The sequence below is a fragment of the Anopheles coustani genome, chromosome X (genome assembly GCF_943734705.1).
Source record: "Anopheles coustani chromosome X, idAnoCousDA_361_x.2, whole genome shotgun sequence".
Classification (NCBI taxonomy): Eukaryota; Metazoa; Arthropoda; class Insecta; order Diptera; family Culicidae; genus Anopheles; species Anopheles coustani.
The window spans coordinates 1,215,101-1,234,276 of NC_071290.1; the positions used below are offsets into that span (position 1 = coordinate 1,215,101).

General features: G+C 50.3%; 1 protein-coding gene and 1 pseudogene across 2 annotated transcripts in view; both read left to right on the plus strand.

The window, feature by feature from the left end:
• Positions 1-19,176, plus strand: part of LOC131269783 (uncharacterized) — a 96,969-nt gene that overhangs the window by 74,887 nt on the left and 2,906 nt on the right. The gene's annotated exons all lie outside the window — the stretch shown is intronic.
• Positions 1,754-3,728, plus strand: LOC131268781 (kinesin-like protein KIF18A; annotated as a pseudogene).

Genomic DNA, 19,176 nt, shown 5'->3' on the forward strand with positions numbered 1-19,176 from the left:
ATCACTAGCTCTCACTCTTGGAACGACGCGTGCCGATTGTAATGCGAGCCCGAAACTTCGTGACTGCGCTGCTCGTCGGGATGAGGGATCGGAATGGATCCCTCCTAGCCCCCCCCCCCCCTCCCCTCCCCTCCCACCGTGTTGCTGTGCGCCTCTATATCTGCGTGCCCCGAGGGTCTTTTCACCGGAACGGATTATGTTTTGCGAGTTGTTCCGTGGCGTGGGGAGGGAGGGCCCCCGGGGAAGGGGTGGGGTCCCCGGGGAAGGGGTGGGGTCCCCGGGGAAGGGGTGGGGTCCCCGGGGAAGGGGTGGGGTCCCCGGGGAAGGGGTGGGGTCCCCGGGGAAGGGGTGGGGTCCCCGGGGAAGGGGTGGGGTCTCCGAGGAAGGGGTGGGTCCCCGGGGAAGGGGTGGGGTCCCCGGGGAAGGGGTGGGGTCCCCGGGGAAGGGGTGGGGTCCCCGGGGAAGGGGTGGGGTCCCCGGGGAAGGGGTGGGGTCCCCGGGGAAGGGGTGAGGTCCCCGGGGAAGGGGTGGGGTCCCCGGGGAAGGGGAGGGGTACCCGGGGAAGGGGAGGGGTCCCCAGGGATGGGGTCGGGTCCCCGGATTTTTTGGAACAAACGTGCCGTTGTTTATTTTTCCGCACCACCGTGCCGTAAACACTACTGCGGCGATATTGGCGATGGTCACGACACCCCCCCTCCCCCCCCAGATCGAAGGAGAAAATACTGCTGAGCCTCGAACACCGGATTCAATTAATGGAGGGGAGGAACGACTCGCAAAACATAATCCGTTCCGGTGGAAAAGCCCCCCGGGGCACGCAGATATAGAGGCGCACAGCAACGGGGGAAGGGAGGGGGAAGGGAGGAGGGCAACCTCTTACGGTCAATTTCTTCCGTGCCGTCGTGCAGGTCGTAAAATGCATCGTTAAAAGTGTGCCGTTTTGACCCGGCTGCTAATCTACTCACTCGTTCGACAGCAGGATGGTGAGAAGGGGGGGGGGGAGGGGGGGGGGGGATATCAATGGGTTGCAGCCATCAAACCAGCTCCAGGCAAAAGCAAACGCACAACTGTTTCCGGATGGTCTTTTCCAATCATAATCATCATTATCGTCAAGACAGTCATCATAAAACGGAATGGTTTCCCCCCCCCCCCCCCCCCCCGCCGCGGACGTTTATGCACGCTCCCTCCCCCGTGGTAACCCCCCCACCCTCCCCTCCGAAGCATGGGTTTAATGCCTGCAAGGAGATGACAAGATAATGGGAAAGGTTGAGCTACGAAACCCGTGTAACATCTTGGGTTCAACTGTGAGAGCGTCGCAGATTTCTTCCACACTTCCCGGGGGGGTAGGGGGAGGTGAGGGGCTGGGGCAGGGGCTTTCCTATTGATTTCCCCAACCCTTGCAAGGAGGCTCACGCACTCTTGCGAAGTGTCTGGTCAGCCTTAGGACCCCTCCAACAGCCCCAGGGGTAAACAAGGAAAGTGTAAAGTGAAGAAGAAAAGAACTCAATAGAAGTAACAAAATGGCGGCCGTGCAACGAGCAGGTAAAGCAAAATAACCCGAGAAGTATCGCTAAGCTTCTTGATAAAACAACGTTAATGTTTGATCCAGACAAAGATCCAGACGAGTGTTAATTCGTCTTTCCCGGCGTGAAGAAAACAACTTACCACGACGACTTCAAGCGTGTTAATAAGAATATCACAATGAAGCTCGATGATGTATTGGACAATACTGCCACAAACGTGCAGTCGGTTGGGAATGGCAAACATCAATAAGTCGTTGCTGGCTCTGGTCAGCTGCATAAATAAGTTGGCAGATGGACACATTCCGTACCGTGATTCCAGCTTGACGCCCAATTTGAAGGATAGCCTTGGAGGCAATAGCCAAACTATCATGATCGCCAACATCTCTCCGTCCTCGCTGACCTATGACGACACGTACAATACGCTGAGGTACGCATCACGCGCAAAAAAATCCGCACCACCGCAACGACAACATCTTGCCCTCTAACGTATCGAATGAGTTCCCGGTGAAGAGGGTCAACGAGCAGGCGGAAGAATTTGAGAGGTTGTGGGCAAAGCTAACCGAGTTTAACGGGAGCTCGAAGGAGTTGCCGGTGAAGACGGTCAACGAGCAGGCGGAAGAAATCGACCGGTTACAGGCAAAGCTGGCCGAGTTGGAAGATCGCAAACCCAATACTCTCACCAATGCTACGCCGTCTGCTGCGTTGAATGAAACGCTCCTAAATACGTGGACTATGCTATGCTAGCTTACTCCAGACTGTGCACCACAACTATGCGCTAAAGAGTAAGGACAAATTGCTTAACATGCGCGTCAAGCTGAACGAGCAGGCTGAGCAGATGGCTCGAATCGTAACACTGGATGGCACTCAGTCAAGTGAGGACTTAGCAAAAATTGAAGCATCAATCGATCGTTGTGGAACGCAGTTGACCAACCAGGAAGTCGATCAGAACCGCTGGTTGGAGCGTCTTCAATAAGCACAACGGAAACGGAACTCTCTTCGGCATGAGGTGCTACAGAAGGAACTCAGCAGTGTGTTAAAAACCTACATGGCTGGCAAGGATGCTGAAATCGCAGCCGCAACGGCAACGTTATGGAAAGATCACGTTCTGCAGATAGCGTTCACGTACAGCCAGGAGAATCGTCTGTGGCACAATATTATGCAGCTGAGTGGGGATCGTACAAAATAACTACTTGCTTCTTCGGCACTCGGATCGACTGGACAATGTTGTGTTGGATAAGCCTAAGCGCTTGGTCAAGTTGAACCAGAGGCAGCGAGAGGTAACCTTCTTCGACGACGAGTTCCAGCAAAACGTGCGAAGTAAAACCAATATTACCGACCACAGTATCGACGACATTGCCAACCGTCGGACATTGCAGATGATGCCGTAGATTTCCCGCCAGTTGTCTCCGGTGCTAAAAGGACGAAGATCCATGTAGAAAGCGAATCAAAAACTGACAGAAACGACGCGACATGGCAGCATCGCCAACACAACAGTATCCACTCCGCGGCTGAAGACTCCGCGGTTGGTTGTAATGAATATGATGCCAGCTCCTACTCCACCAATGGCTTCATCCAATCCAAAACTCGGTGGGACTTCTCCCACCGAGAAGGGCGACGAAAAATCAGATACATCCACTGAACAGATTGTCCGACGCCAATCTGTTCATCTGATGTATCTGATACACCGTCACCAGAGGAAACTAAACTTACGTAATATAAATATGCAATGCCAACATTTCTTGCTAGAGCAAGAAATTTTGTCTATGCACATTTATATTCCGTTTAAATTTTAATCTAAGCGGTGCATTACAAATAAAAAATGCGTACTTGAGATCTTCAAAAGACTATATTCCTTTGTTTGGGCAAGCCGCAAGTTGAGTTTCCTATGGTGACGGTGTATCAGATACGTCAGATGAACAGATTGGCGTCGGACAATCTGTTCAGTGGATGTATCTGATTTTTGGTCGCCCTTCCCGGTGTGAGTAGTCCCACCGAGTTTTGGACTGGATGAAGCCACTGGTGGAGTAGGAGCTGGCATCATATGCGTTACAACCAACCGCAGAGTCTTCAATCGTTGAGTGGTCACTGCTGTTTTGGCGATGCTGCCATGTCAGTCGTTTTTGTCAGTTTCTGATTCGCTTTCTCCATGGATCTTCGTCCTTTTAGCACCGGCGACAACTGGCGGGAAATCTACAGCATCATCTGTAATGTCCGACGGTTGGCAATGTCATCGATGCTGTGGTCGGTAATATTGGTTTTACTTCGCACGTTTTGCTGAAACTCGTCGTCGAAGAAGGTTACCCCTCGCTGCCTCTGGTTCAACTTGACCAAGCGCTTAGGCTTATCCAACACAATATTGTCCAGTCGATCCGAGTGCCGAAGAAGCAAGTAGTTATTTTGTACGATCCCCACTCAGCTGCATAATATTGTGCCACAGACGATTCTCCTGGCTGTACGTGAACGCTACCTGCAGAACGTGATCTTTCCATAACGTTGCCTTTGCGGCTGCGATTTCAGCATCCTTGCCAGCCATGTAGGTTTTTAATACACTGCTGAGTTCCGTCTGTAGCACCTCATGCCGAAGAGAGTTCCGTTTCCGTTGTGTTTGTTGAAGACGCTCCAACCAGCCGTTCTGATCGACTTCCTGGCTGGCCAACTGCGTTCCACAACGATCGATTGATGCTTCAATTTTCGTTATGTCCTCACTCGACTGAGTGCCATCCAGTGTTACGATTCGAGCGATCTGCTCAGCCTGCTCGTTCAGCTTGACGCGCATGTTAAGCAATTTGTCCTTACTCTTTAGCACATAGTTGTGGTGCACAGTCTGGAGTAAGCTAGCATAGCATAGTCCACGTATTTAGGAGCGTTTCATTCAACGCAGCAGCCGGGGTAGCATTGGTGAGCGTATTGAGTTTGCGATCCTCCAACTCGGCCAGCTTTGCCTCTAACCGGTCGATTTCTTCCGCCTGCACGTTGACCGTCTTCCCCAGCAACTCCTTCGATCTCCCGTTAAAGTCGGTCAGCTTTGCCCACAACCTCTCAAATTCTTCCGCCTGCTCGTTGACCCTCTTCACCGGGAACTCATTCGATACGTTAGAGGGCACGATGTTGTCGTCGCGGTGGTGCGGATTTTCTTTGCGCGTGATGCGTACTTCAGCGTATTGTATGTGTCGTCATAGCGTCAGCGAGGACGGAGAGATGTTGGCTATCATGATTGTTTGGCTATTGCCTCCAAGGCTATCCTTCAAAATCCAAGAAGCAGTAGCCATTTTGTGATTTCTATTGAAGTCTTTTCTTCTTCACTGGGCTGACCAGACACCTCGCAAGTGCGTGAGACTCCTTGCAAGGGTTGGGGAGGGTTCCAATCAACCCCCCCCCCCCCCGCCCTCGTCCCCCCTTTAACCATCCTGCTGTCGAACGAGTGAGTAGATTAGCAGTCGGGTCAAAACGGCACACTTTTAACGATCCATTTAACGACCTGGACGACGGCACGGAAGAAATTGACCGTAAGAGGTCAGGGGGGGAGGGGAGGGGAGGGGGGGCGGAGGTGGTCGTGACCATCGCCAATATCGCCGCAGTAGTGTTTACGGCACGGTGGTGCGGAAAAATAAACAACGGCACGTTTGTTCCAAAAAAAATCCCTCACACGGTTCAAACAAAAAAACACCGTTAGCTTGTTTTCCCGGGGTTCGGGTTCCCCCCCCCCCCCCCCAGGGCCCCCTCCCTCCCTCGCTCCCATGTTGCTGTGCGGCGCTATATCTGCGTGGGGCCACGGGGGGCTTTTCACCGGAACGGATTATGTTTTGCGAGTCGTTCGGGGAGGGTGGGGGGGGGGGAAAGGTTGGTTGGGGGTGTAAGCAAAACCCTTCATTAATTGAATCCGGTGTTCGGGGCTTTCCGCGCGCGCGTGGTTGGCTGGGCTTTTTTTTCCCAGCAGTATTTTCTCCTTCGATCCGATCCGATCCCTCATCCCGAGCAGCGTCAGTAACGAAGTTTCGGGCTCGCATTACAATCGCGCGCGCCGTTCCGACAGTGAAGGAAAACAGATTGGAAAATAAAAGGGACCCCCTCCCCCCCAAAACGGACGGCTCGCTAGAATGGCAAGTTTTATTTCTAGTTTGTCCCCTGATCTAGAGACTATCAATAGCGAGTCCTCGATCGATACAACAAAAGGGAAGGAAGCAGCATAAAAAGGAACCAAGGCACAAAAGAACAACAACACAAAGGTGGGGAAAAACAAGAAGGGAAAATCGGTAAGCCCTTGGTAACATGCATATACATGAAAAATATAAAATATAGCCGGGTGAACCGAACCAAACGAAAACCCGTGTGCGATTGGAGTGCGAGTCCTGGCGACACGCATCCCTCGACATTTTTCCATCGGTAGAACGCAAGGAGGAGGAGGAGGGAGGGGGGGGGGGGGTGCGAGAGGTGAAATATCTTTTTCTTTGAATTTTCAAAAGCATTCCAAAACGGGAAACTCTTCGAAAGGACTCGATCTGTTCTCCTCGGCATTGCTTTGTCGCAATAACGAAAGGGTCTGTGTGTGTGTGTGTGTGTGTGTGTGTGTGTGTGTTACAGTGGGGTTTTAAGTCCCCCCGTTCGTAGGGAAATAAAAGGGTGAAGTGGTTTCTGGTTGTCGCAGCAGGCGAAGGAAGGGAAATCGCAACAAGAAAGTAGGATACAATCAATCGAAAGCCGATTTGGCCGCTATGTAAGTGTGTGCAATTTTCCCTTTTTCATTCGCACACAAACACATTCACACAGAAATACACATCTTTTGTCGTGGGCGAACCGTGGGCGCGTGTTATCCGATGGCCCTGCTTCTCCCTTTGCAACCTTTCATTCTCGCTATCAAGAGCAGTATCGGATTACATCAGTGTGGCTGGTACGTGTTAGTGGTTGGCGCTCGTTGGGGGGGGGGGGGGGGGAACGGCGGACCGCCGGTGTAAATGCGACATTTTTGATTGGGTCTAACACGAGCAGTAACATCTCTCCCCCCCCCCCCCTCCCCTATCAAACCGGGCCAAATCTGTTTTCATCTCGTGTTTTGTGCGAGGCAGATGGGAAAGGTATAATGTAATATGAAGAAGTTAAAGAATAAAATAAATGTAGAGCGGCGTCCTAGAATTACAATCCCACCTTTGGCTGCCGGAGGGGGGGTGGAGGGGGGTGGCATTGGCGAAACGAACACAACGACGAGAAAGGACCCACTCTCGGTCGACCATTTTTATTGAACGGTTCGGAAAAAACAACAACCAGGCCCGGCAGCACGAAACGAAAATGGGCAGCTTGTTAGGGAGGCAAAGCACGTACCCCAAAGGGGCGGGGGAAGTGCCAAGGAATGAGTACAAAAAAAAGAAAAAAAAACCATTGGCAAAAGAAAGAAACACGGCCGGGGCCGGAGTCGACAAGGCAAAGGAAATTAAATGAAGTGTACGAACGAGCCACGAACCAACAAAATGAACAGGAAAACAGAAGTGGGAAAAGCAAACACAAAAATGCGAAACCGAAGAAGGGGGAAAAACACAACAATAAACCCACACACACACACACACACAGTACCAATGAGCACTGGTGGATCAAGACAAAAGGAAACGCGGGGGCGAACGAAAACAAAACAAAACAAAAAAATGCAAAACAAAATGGCAGAAGGAACGATGGCCTGCGGCCATTTCTCGCACCGCCTTTCGGTTCGGAGGATCGGTATTTTTTAACGAATACGGGAAGGGGAGGGGGGACGTGTGGAAGTGTGGGTTTAATAGGCCAGTGACAGGAAAGCCGAAATCCCTGCCCGAGGGAGTGGGAGGAAAGGGGTGACGTGCGGGAAGTGACAGCACAGCCAGGTTCAATCGGGGGACGGCCCGAGGAATGGATTCCTTTGGATTTAGTGGACCGGTGTTACTTCCCTTCGACATTCGTGGCCGCCTTTGGCATGTTTGTAGGTGTGCTGGAGTGTGTGTGTGTGTGTGCGTGTGTAGGTGTTTGTCTCTTGCTTGTCTCTTGCTTCCTTCCTTCCGGGCAACTTGTTGGACTAACGGCGATGGAAAAACTCTCGAAACCCCCCCCCCCCCCCCCCCCCCCCCCCGCTCCACTTAATGTTTTCGAGATGCTTCCGGGCGGGATGAAATTTCGGGAACTATTTTCCGATAGTCCTATTCCTTCCCTCCCCTTTCCCCCAACCCCCGCGACCACCCCCGGCCCGGCAGTGCTTTAAAGTTGAGCCCTCCGGGAAGGTCCAGCGCTCCCGGGGTGACCCTTTTCTCGGTTTCGCTTACCCCACCGTCCATTTTCTGTTTGAGTGTGTGTGTGTGTGTGTGTGTTGCTTTGTTTTTCGAGATGATTGGATGAGCCACGCTCGAAGGTTGGCCTCTCCCGAGCCCCCGTTATCTAACTTTCTGATGCTTTTATTTATTTATTTTTTCTTCCGAGCTTTGGTTTGCGCCTTTGCCTCGGGGAGGATGACATTTTTCCGATTTCCAACCCTCCCCAAGGCCCATTGTCTTGCGTGTTGTTTTTTATTGTACTGTTGGCTTTTGTTGTCCCATTCAATCTCGCTCTCGGTTTCGTTCCCGTTAACTTTGGCGGAAAGCCCGAACCTTTTTGACAAACATTTGACAACTATTGATTCGAAAACAGACAAACAGGCGGCACCATCTTTCCGAACGCTCTCGGCGCAAACAAACGCCGCCGCGCCGAACATTTCGCCCCGTTTTTGTTTTCTTTCTCTCTTCGCCTTGCTTCCACGGAATGGGACAGTTTTAAAGTATCAAACACAGATAAAAACATCACCGCCGCTGCGCGCGTTCTCCCCCCGTGCTCCACCCGTATGCTGTCAAATCAATCGACCGACATTCGTCTTTGATAGTTATTTTTCTCCGCCAGCGCCTCGCGCCTCGAAGTGCGACTTGTCAAACGCGGTCAAAGAAGTGTCAGCCTGCTGACGGGCTTCTTTCTTCCGCAACAATGCTCGTTTGTCACACTCGTACGCGAAAAAACGTTTGCATGTTGGGTGGAAGTAATCAATCCGTGTCAAAAGGACGCGGGTGCTCACGCGAAAATGAAACTGTCTCCGTCGACGTCGACGTTGTAGCGCAACACCGACGGTATCTCGTTTATGACTCTTTAAGGAACTTTGTTTTTCGGGTCTAGCTGAGCTTGGAAAGTTTTCACTGTACGAAAGAAACGACGTTTGCCTGTGAAAATCTTTTATACGTTTCCGTGCAGTTTGGTGCCAGGGTCACCTTGTTGTTGCACGGCTGCCCCTGAAGGTATGCAAAGATTGAAGCTTTGCCTGCCTTTTGCCTACCTGTGGAGGCGTTCGGTCGAACAACCGGCTGCAACAGGGTGTATCCAACGGGTGGAATGGTTCTTTTTTCATCCTGCAACAACGTTACAGTTGGCCACGCATTCGCTAGATTAAAAACCGTACTGTTCTTTATTTAACGTTACAGCTTGACTTAACTATTTCTTACAGTCCCCAAAGAATGATTTTCCTTGGTGCCGTTCTTTCCCCGATTCAGCCGTAAGCCAGCGTAAAAGTTCGGGGGGAAATAGTCCGGGCCCGGTGGCCCGAAGTTTCCCCCGCCCTCCGCCTGTACTGTTAGTTTTCCGTTCCGCTCATTCATAAATAATAAATTTCCACACATGCACATTTCCATAAGTTTTTCTTTTGCGGGTATTGTGCTGTGCGGCGGTAGCTTAGGTCGGCTGACGGTAATGTTCTTCGCGGGCGCCTTCAACCTTCACTCAGGGGCTTGATTGTCACGGTTGGCTTTGGACGGTGTAATCTACTCCCGGCGTGGGAAAAGCTCCGCCAATGTCAAGTAACATACATGATGGTGCTGGTTGGTGACGGTTGGTTGTTGCGGCCTCAACTTCTTCGCCAGTGCTCGGAAGCAGACGACACAAAGGAGGAAGGTTAGGTTAAAACACGCTGCCGGGCACGTACGTCTAGGAAGTCATGTGTGTTTGTGTGCGTGGTATGTGAAGCCAGCGAAGGGCACAAAGTGTAAAGAGGGGGGAAAAAGCCCCCACCCGCGTCATTTCACGGCGCGTGTCGGGGCCGAAAGATAATGATGCTGATGGTGGTGACGCCCGATCGTCTCGTCGCACGACGAGAAAACCGCACGTTTCATTAAATGGGGATTAAATTTTCATTAGTAACGACCACCACCTGCCCTTTGGCCACACTTGGGGGCTTGTGTTGCTGCAAGCCTAAAGGGTTCGATGCGATGTTGTTGGGCCGGGGCCCCGTTTTATGAAGGCTGCGTGTGCTGCGCGGAATGAAAGTTAGCTTGGCTGACATTTTTATTCTCTCCTCACGCTGACGGGGGGGAAGGGGGTGGGAGGGAATTTTCCCTGGTCCTCGGAGGGTCTGGGTATATCCCAGTGCACCGTGCCAGTACCACATTGTCCCTGCCGCGGGTGTATCGTGTACACAATCATCGGAAAAGTGAACCGATAAGTGAGCCCGAAAAGCCGGGTACACTTCGCCGACAGTAGAATGCTTCCTGGAAGGTAGAAAAACCCCCCGCTCTCCACTCCCTTTGGGGACCAACGGGTTGTGAAGGACCGGTTTGAACAATGGACGGGAAATGACGGAAATGAGAGAGTTAAAATCAACAGTACGAACGGCCGCAAGGGCTTTTTTGGCGGATGAATTTTTAACCAGCGGAAAACTGAATCCCCATGGTGTGCCGTTTTCCGTGGTGGGGAAGGGAGGGGGGGGGGGGGGGGGGGGGCTGCTGGTGACATTAATGAGCCCGAACGTGACTCCGGGGATTGTTTGGGAAATGGGACACGTTTTGTGGCTGCCGGTACATTAGATCGTTTTTCCTCAAAACTCTCCTTCCGTGTACCCGTGTAAAGCTCGCAGCGAAATTCCTTTATAAATCCACCGTGCGTCGGAGGTTGACAAGACACACACAAATTTCCCCCCTCCGTACCCGCTCGCCCGCCGCGGGTCCCGTTCGGGAAAGGACCGTTGTTCGAGATTCACGATTTTACAGATTGTGATTCGCCGCGTGACGCCGCAGGAATCTCCTCAGCGCACTTCATCGCGATGGTGATATAATAAATTTACTCCACCTCCTCCCCCTCCCCTCCCCATGGGACAACATTTTCCCAAACGACGTCACCCCGCGGGAAGGTGACAAAAGAGTTATGTTCCGCTTACGCGAGCAGGTTTTTTTTTCCCTCTCTTCCCGTTTTTGCGAATGATTAAACCGGAGCCATCTTCATTTGTTTCTTAGTGTGTGGGAATTTCGAGCGCGCGGTTACGAGGGGAAAGGGGCAGTGCAGAGGAGCACGGTTGTCTCACATGCGCGTACGCATGTGGAGTCATTACAAACCTCCGGCACTTGTAATGACGTTTTGCCTCCAACCCCCCCTCTCGTACCGCCGTCTAAGATTTTCTTCTCCTACGTTCGACAACAATCGTTTCCTGTAATCTGCTTATTTGTCATCGGGAAAATTGGTTTCTTTGATCAGCGCGCGGGCCCCGTTTGCGTTTTACTGCGTTGGCGCTTTTTTTTGGAGGGCTTTCCGTTTAAAGTGTGCACAGTTTTTCACTTCTTCGCGAAAGGGAAATGGAAATTATTCCGACCGGGGTGCTTTTCGGGGGTTTTAAATGTGTAGTGTAAATTACTTTATACTCTGTTAATCCCTCATGAGATACTCCCAGCATTATTTTCAGATAACTGCACCTAAAGGTATGCAAAAGACATAAATATACAACAATACGATATAAAAACGATATAAATACAAAAAATACAAAAAAAGATATTAGTACACAAATACGATATAACAAAGATACAAGTAAAATATAAATTAAAAAAGACAATACCAATTATAACAATCACCTGGCGATCTTGTATAGAAAAGACCATTCGTGTTTCGTTTGCATTGGACACGCGAACACTTTAGGTGGCCCCGCTTCGATAGTTGCATGCAGCAAGTCACTTATGCTGTATATTCAAAACATAAACTTGTCACGCATTTTGCTTGACTTTAATCCAAACCGTACTCAATCGTTTAACAGCTCGAATATGTCTTAATGCTTCATCTGATTTGAATAGATTGTTTCAAGGGTAGTCGTTTTTTTCTAAGTTTGTTTGATTCTCTACCTTTACTGAGCACCTCATTTATAAATTGTGTTCGAACTGTATGGGTGTGTGTGTGTGTGCAGAGGGTTGTGTCGAGATCGACAAATAATCTTCACCATTCCTTTCGGCGGATGATACACCTCTTCGGCCGATTGCTGCGAAAATGTACGGGAAAACGCGCAACGAAGGGAAAAAAGGCCTCCTCCTCCACCTCTCACACTCACACGCACCTCCGTCGCCTCCCGATTCCGTCCGTGGAAGAGTGGAAAACCCGATAAGCGAAGCACCTCTTGTAATTCCGTTGCTTCGCAAACACTTTCCAAAGGATTATCCGAGCTTTTGATCGGTTCACCGGTTTATGTGCATGTGCGCGCGTGTGTGTGTATGTGTGTGAGAATCTCCTGCAATAATCCTACTCCTTCCCTCTCCGGACACCGGGTCATTCTTAGCAAATCGGGCAACCGTATGATATACCCACGTTTCCCGTGTCGATTTTCCCATTCGCAGCGTTTGTGTGTGTGCGTGTGTGTGTGTTTTTTTTTTTCATTCAACGTTCCATTCTGTCACACTCAACCTTCCTCCCCCCCTCCCATCAGCAGGAGTGCCCTTTCCCAACGGCGCTACTGTTTCATGTTTCGCAATTTGTCAACGACGAAAATGAAAGCATAATTTATTTATCCATTTCCATTCGCCCGATGATGCTGCTTCTCGCTGTGGTTGGCTCTCGATTGCTCGTTTTTGTGCTGCTTTTTTTCTCCCCCGATTCTCCAAACAGCTCTCGGTGTGTTTCATCTTCTTTTGTCACTGTTGCTTCTACGTCGCGGCAGCCACCGTAGTGTGTTCGTTTGTTTCTACTTTCGTCTCACGCTCTTGTTACTCACTCGCTCTTTCGCTTTGGCCCGTACCGGTGTGAAGCACTACTACTGGCGTTGCTTAAATTTCCCTCGTTTGTTCCGTTGCTTTTCTTTAATGGCACCAGGAGACTATCCACTACACACACACACACACACACACAAACATACCCACATACGGGATTCATTCACATATCGGATTCACATTCTTGTTGGTACAGTTCTGGTGGGGATGCAAAAGGGAGCAGCAATCGCCAACCGTCCCACGCTTTTCTTTTTCTTTTCTCTCTTCATTCTATTTTTCTTCGCCCGGAAAAGTGCGAACCGGTTCTCAGGCGGGGACGGGAGGGGGCGAGAAAGGGAGAGGAAAAAAAAAGAAACAATAGCGTGCGTCAGGATGCGGGCGCATCGAAGCAGTAGTGGTGGTAGTGGTAGTAGTAGTAGTAGCAGTAGGTGCCACTCGGTACTTCAACAGCCAACAAACGCCCCATCCACCTCCCCCCCCCCCCTTGCCGTGCGGCTCATTTTTATTCATTCCATTTGTTCTTTTCGCTCTCCGGCGTCCGTTTGAAGTTTTCGAAAGCTTGAAACGAACGAAGAAGTTGATTCCTTCGGCCCTCGCTCTTTGTTCTTTCCCTCTCCCCAACCCCAAGACCCATTTGCCTTTGGATAGAAGGGCGGTGGGTGGGAATTCGTCCTGCACTTTTCTCCTTTCGAGCCGAAGCCGTACATTTGCCGAACGACAATCCCGGAAGCGTCCAACACACAAGTTCACCGGCATTTCGGTGTGTGTATGTGTGTGTATGCACCTCGGCAAATAAGGAAACCTACGTGGAAAGCTGTGGAACACAGATTATCGAATGGATCGGTTCGGTATTCGGCCCGGGATATGGTATCGTCGTTCGGGTTGTTTGCTTTTTGTTAATGTTTTGTTCCGAACGAGAGCGCCATTTGTTTGATTTTCGAGTGCAGGCCAGAGCGCTTTTCCGGGCGGAGGAGGCGGATGTGGTGGGATTACACGCGTGCAGATTTGATGCATTTGCCCACCAACGGGGGAAAGGGGGAAGGACTTTCATTAGTGACTAAGACGGGAGCGACTAACGAACGGAAAAATCCTCTCCTTGTTGCACCGCTTTTCACTCGTCTTCCCCCGTCGGGAGGTTGTTTATTACTTCCAATCGCTGCGTCGTACGTCGAACCGATTGGTCGGGAAAATGCAGCTCGGAAAGATGATCGGAGTCGTTCCGTACACCGGAAGCAGGCAGTAATTCGTTACCACAACCGGTCTGAGCGAGCAAATATAATCGTACCCGATCATCTGCCACCGCACGGTGTGCCACCACACCACCACATCCTCTCCTCAACGAAAGCACCCCTATTAAAAACACGGCCAAATTAAGTTACGGCAAATAAACAACACGCGCGGCAAATAAATTCATCTCTTCAAAGCATCCGCCATTTCCCGACACAACCCCGGACGGCGTTGATTGATTGTGCTCGTTCGGTTCCGCACCCTTTCCCACCTTTCCAACCATCCGCTAGAACCGGGGATCTCAGGTGGGAGTTTTTGGAAATGGTTTTTCCTCCATTCTATGCCTAACTCTTCCTCCTGCTTCCAAAGGCAAGAGAGTGTCCCTGATGAGTTGATGGCGCATTTTTTGGCCTGTGTTTTATTTTGTATCCCTTGTGCCTGGGCTGGGTTTCCCCCCTCCCTCTCTCCCCTCTTTGCGCAAGTCGTTGTTTAATGTCACCCGGGGTGAAAATCGATCGACAGGCTAAGAAAATAGGTGTCTTCCAATGAACAGGGCCAAGGGGGATGGGAGAGCACTTTCCTCTTACCCCCCCTCCCGGGCCGCCGCTCCGAAATGAGCGAAACGATTCCGGAGGGGTGCGTGGGCGAATTTCCGGTACTTTCCGGATTTGGTATCGGATTATCATCAATTACATTAATTAATGATTTGCGGGCGAGTGGCGCTGAATCGCAATCACATTCACCGCCACGAGCGGGACGGGCGAAGGCGAAGGGGAGGGGTAGAGAACTGAAGTGGAAGGTTTACCTTCCGAATCCGGATGTTTGTGCGTTTTCGGGGCAAATTTCGATTTTGCAAATCGGGGCTCTCTCTCTCTCTCTCTCTCTCAAGCCCCGCAAATCCAATTTACTCCGGCAAGGAGCCGGAGATTATTGGGAAAATCGGCCGCGCGCTTTCCCACCTTCGGGTGGGGGGGGGGGGGGGGGGGGGGGGTGAAAATTCCAAACAACGCCCCAATCCACTTCGTGATTCACGCTTTCGCTCGGTGCTCGCGGTACCGCACCTCAAAGCCCGGGGATTACCGGTGTCCTCAAGGAGCTTCGCCTAATGAGGTTCTATTGATCCACTTCACAGACACAAACTTCATCGCGCGTCGGCAAGTTTGGGGGTTGGGTTTGGCAATCATAACCTTTTTCGTCCTTTGCGGTCCAAGCGGTCGAACGTACATTTTCCGACACTTGTATTACATAGACAGTTGAATGTTTTTCCTCGGACGATTGTTGAACAGACATTAGTGCAGTTAGCAAAAGGTTTGTATCAACATTTTGTCTCTCAAAAGAAAATAGAAACATATCGGAAGAAAAAAACCCAACACAAGCTGAACTTCAAACTTGCTGCAGTATCCTGCTGTGCATTCCTGTTCCCTTTTTGCTTTCTGTGCCATCACGTAGCCATGTTAAGACGGGGAAAAATCGCTTCCTTTCCCTAAAGTGTTTAAACACCGAAAACCTCCAAAAGGACCGACGCTCGTTTTTTTTCTTTCTTCCGCTGTTCAGAGGTTTCCATTTTCAGGGTCATGTGAGGGGGAGGGGGGAGGGCTTGGCAAACGCAACTTGGCAGGGACGACGCGGGCGCACACGGCCAGGAAAACAGGTCAACGCAGATATAAGATATTGCCGACCGGAGGAGCGATTTCTCCCCTTTACGCTGCAGTATCATTCATAATGGGAAGGGCAGCGGGGAGCGGGAGGGAGCCGAACGCGTGTGCTTTACTGCTGTGCGAGTCCGTTTTCCCCCCAGCTTCCCTTGTTTTCCTAATTTCCACGCCTCTTCAAGATGCATGCGAACGAACGGGTTAGGAAAAAACAACAGCTGCCACGGGGAAAGGATAAAAAAGGGAAAAGAATGAGATAAACTCACACACACACACACAAGGAAAAACTGCTAGGTGGAGGTCAGCTGCTGTAAGGAAAAAGAAAGAGGGAAAGCGAAGCAACAACAAAAAAAATCGGAACAGATAAAAGCGGTAGCGGAGAAAAAAAAGTAGTAGAAGAACAAAAAAGTAAAAACAAAATAAAACAATACCGGCACGGACGGAAAATGGCGCGGTGTCGCTGGCGCGGGTCTCGCCGGAGACTTTGGATTGGCTAAAACCCGACCCTCGGGGTTGCGTGTTTTGCTAGACAAATGGATTTTATTAAAATTTACAACATCTTAAGTACGCAGTCCGTCCGTCGGAAGCTCCCGGGGAAAAAAAGCAAGTGGCAAGTGCGATTTATGCGGGGTGGGAATGGGTGGCGGCGGCGGCAGCTCCATCCCAGCACAACGGAGCCTTGCTTGTTGCACACCGGCCGCCGCTTCCACCAGTTCCTCCTCTCCCTCCCACCCCGGACCGGGTCCACTGTCTTCCTGACTTCCATTTTGCTTATGAAATATGTCTGTTGCTGCGCGATGCCGGCGCTTCTGCTGCTGCTGCTGCTGCACGGGACTTTGCGCCGCTGTTGGAGCCGGGCCGGGCTCTAAGTTTGGGGCAAGTTTTCGCTCGGAATGATATGCATATTTCATGAAATGGTGCTGCTCGCTGCTGGCCGCAGATGAACAATTTTACGGCGAAATCTCACAGTCAGAAGCCAACCGGGAGAGAAATGGTTTAGGACACCGGACGGCTGTGGGGGAAAGCTGGAGAGGGGGAGAGGGGGTCGTTTGGATTGTTCGACTTGTTTGGTTCGGTTTCTTTTTGCACTCGGCCCGGTTTTCAAGGAACTAGCCAGCTGATTTCTCCGTCGCTGCCGCTTTTCATAAGATATTTATAATCTTCGTTTCGGAAAAAGGCTTCGCTGTTTCGTGGAAAGCGCCGGGAAGCACAACTGCGCCGGTTTTCCGGGTATCAATGCGCCGCCGCCCCGGTGAGGTTGAATCACATCGAGTTTGCATGTTTTGCATCGAGAGCCGGCCGTTTTGCGGGAAGTGTCTATATTCATGAGGCTTCATAGCGCGCGATCATTAAAATAAATAAATCAAAATGTCGACATTATCGGACGGGTCTCAATTTCGTGGCGCTCAGAAAAACAAGTCCCAGAGCAAGACTCTATACAATCGCATGACAGCTGGCCAGCGGACAACGGTATCTCATGCCATCAATTTTCCCTGGAAGTAGATTAAAAGTTTTCTTCATTCTTGCTACAAAGTAACTCTCAAAATATTTAACTCCTGAGTCAAGCCAGTGTGCTGTACCAAGCATACACGCAGGCGCAATTACCAAAAGTACAGATTAAGATAAGCTTAAAACAATTAACATTTCAAGCTCCATCGCAGAGCTTAATCTTCCAAGCAAGTTCTTAGTAGAATCCAATCCACACGTACAACAGGGAAACAAGTCTCGTAAGCCCTTAACGGGCAGGTATGACCAAAGAGGTCGTTACGCCAAGAAGAAGAAGAAACGAAACCACACTTGTGTTTTATTTTCCCTTACAGGTGCGTAGTGATCAGTGAACTCCACCACCAGTAAAGGGCATTCTACAGTCAGCAGTGAGGCTGCTAATTGAAGTAATAGAAGGAAGATAATATATCATGGCAACCGTGATGCCGAAAGTTCACGTGTAGATATATTATCATTAGAAAGTGAAGTGAAGAGAACTACGTAATGTATCATGGCAACCGTGACGCCGGAAGTTCACGTGTAGATATATTATGCTAAGAAAGTGATGTGAAGAAGAATATGAAATATATCATGGCAACCGTGATGCCGCAAGTTCACGTGTAGATATATTATCATAAGAAATAGGAGTGAAGAAAATATGTAATATATCAGGGCAACCGTGATGCCGGAAGTTCACGTGTAGATATATTATTATATTACACTAGCTCTGAGATTTAAAAAGGGGGATAACAAATTACAGATCGACCGATCTGTTAAACCAACTCCATGAGGTACCAGGCGTCTCCATCGAGAAAGAAAACTACCTGTATTAACGATATTACCGATGTACACAGTCCAATTCTCACTCGTTTCATGTTATTTCAAATATTGTCGTTCACTTCTACTCTTCTTCTTCTTCTTGGCGTAACGACCTCTTGGTCATGCCTACCCGTAATGGGCTTACAAGACTTGTTTCCCTGTTGTACGTGGATAGTCAGTCCTCTCGTATAGGGGAGGGTCCGGTCACGGTTAGGATTCGAACCCACGCCGTCGAGGATGTGAGCCCCGGCGCTCATTTTTTTTTAGGTTTGAACACTCACTCATAGATGCTTTGGTTCGTTTCAAAATGGCCACAATATAACAATGTAATTAATACTAGGAAAGTTGCAAGAAGAATTATAGTTCCACCAAGGGAGCAAGAGTACCTTGAGACATCTTCTAAGCTTGTTGCTTCCTTCTGATAATTGCCGACCGCGCCTCATCAGCATGTCGCGGTTCAACAGTTCGTTACCGAAATTACAACAACACTCGTTTTCCACATGGGATAGAATTAATTTTCATATTGTTGAGTTTCTGTTTTGTATTTTGTCCCGATTCTTTTTATAAGTTTTCGTACCGTAGTTGACTTTTCCGCTTCCCCACCGGACTTTGAAGATGCAGAGAAGCTGATAGGAGGAGAAAATTACAAATAAAAGATGGAGGCCTTTTCGCTGCCTTGCACTGGTGCGGCTTCCGGTGCGCAATTACTCCGCCAGGTTCGTGGTCCTCTAATCGTCCCCGGATCGGACCCGGGCGAGTGAGGGGTGGCCGGGGAAGTGGGTTTTGAGAGCCATAAAGCGCCCGACCGATCAATTCTTCAAATCAATTTGGCGGTGGTGGGTGGGTTTTTCACCCCCCGTCTGCTTCCTTCATTTTGCTAGGGTGATGCGTGCGATTTTCTTTCGCCTTCGCCTCTCACCGTTTATATTTCGAATCGAATCCTGGCATCGATTGCATGATGGAAGCGAGCGAGCGAGGAGCGAGCGTTCGGAACGGAAACAACAGAAAATCGCCAGTAATGAGCAGTAAATTGGAAACAAGTAGACGTTGATGGTGATCGGCATAAATTCGGCAATTCCCTCCCCCTCCCTCCGGGTGCTCGAGGGGATGATGACCCGGGGCTTTCTTCGTATATGGGGCTCGGTTTTTCTTCCTTTCTGCTGTGGTTTCCTCTGTCCTCATCTGCTCTCGGCCATTATTCATCGGCCCATCGTTCGGGTTTCTGCGAGCATTATCTTCCCCCCCCTCATCTTGTGGTAAGAAGGTCCGAATGGGTGGACGGTTGATTTTGAACGCCCGTACTGGCCCGTTATCCGAATGTGCGCAAAAAGCTATCATTGAATTGCGGAACAATTGGTTTATTCAATGAACCTTGTGCGCGCTCTCTGCGTGGAACTCTGTCTAGGCTGGAAAGTAAATTTTCGGGCTCCAAAAACCGGGCTGTGGAGGGAGGGTGAAATAAAAAACGGTGGAAGCAAAAGGCGAAAGGCC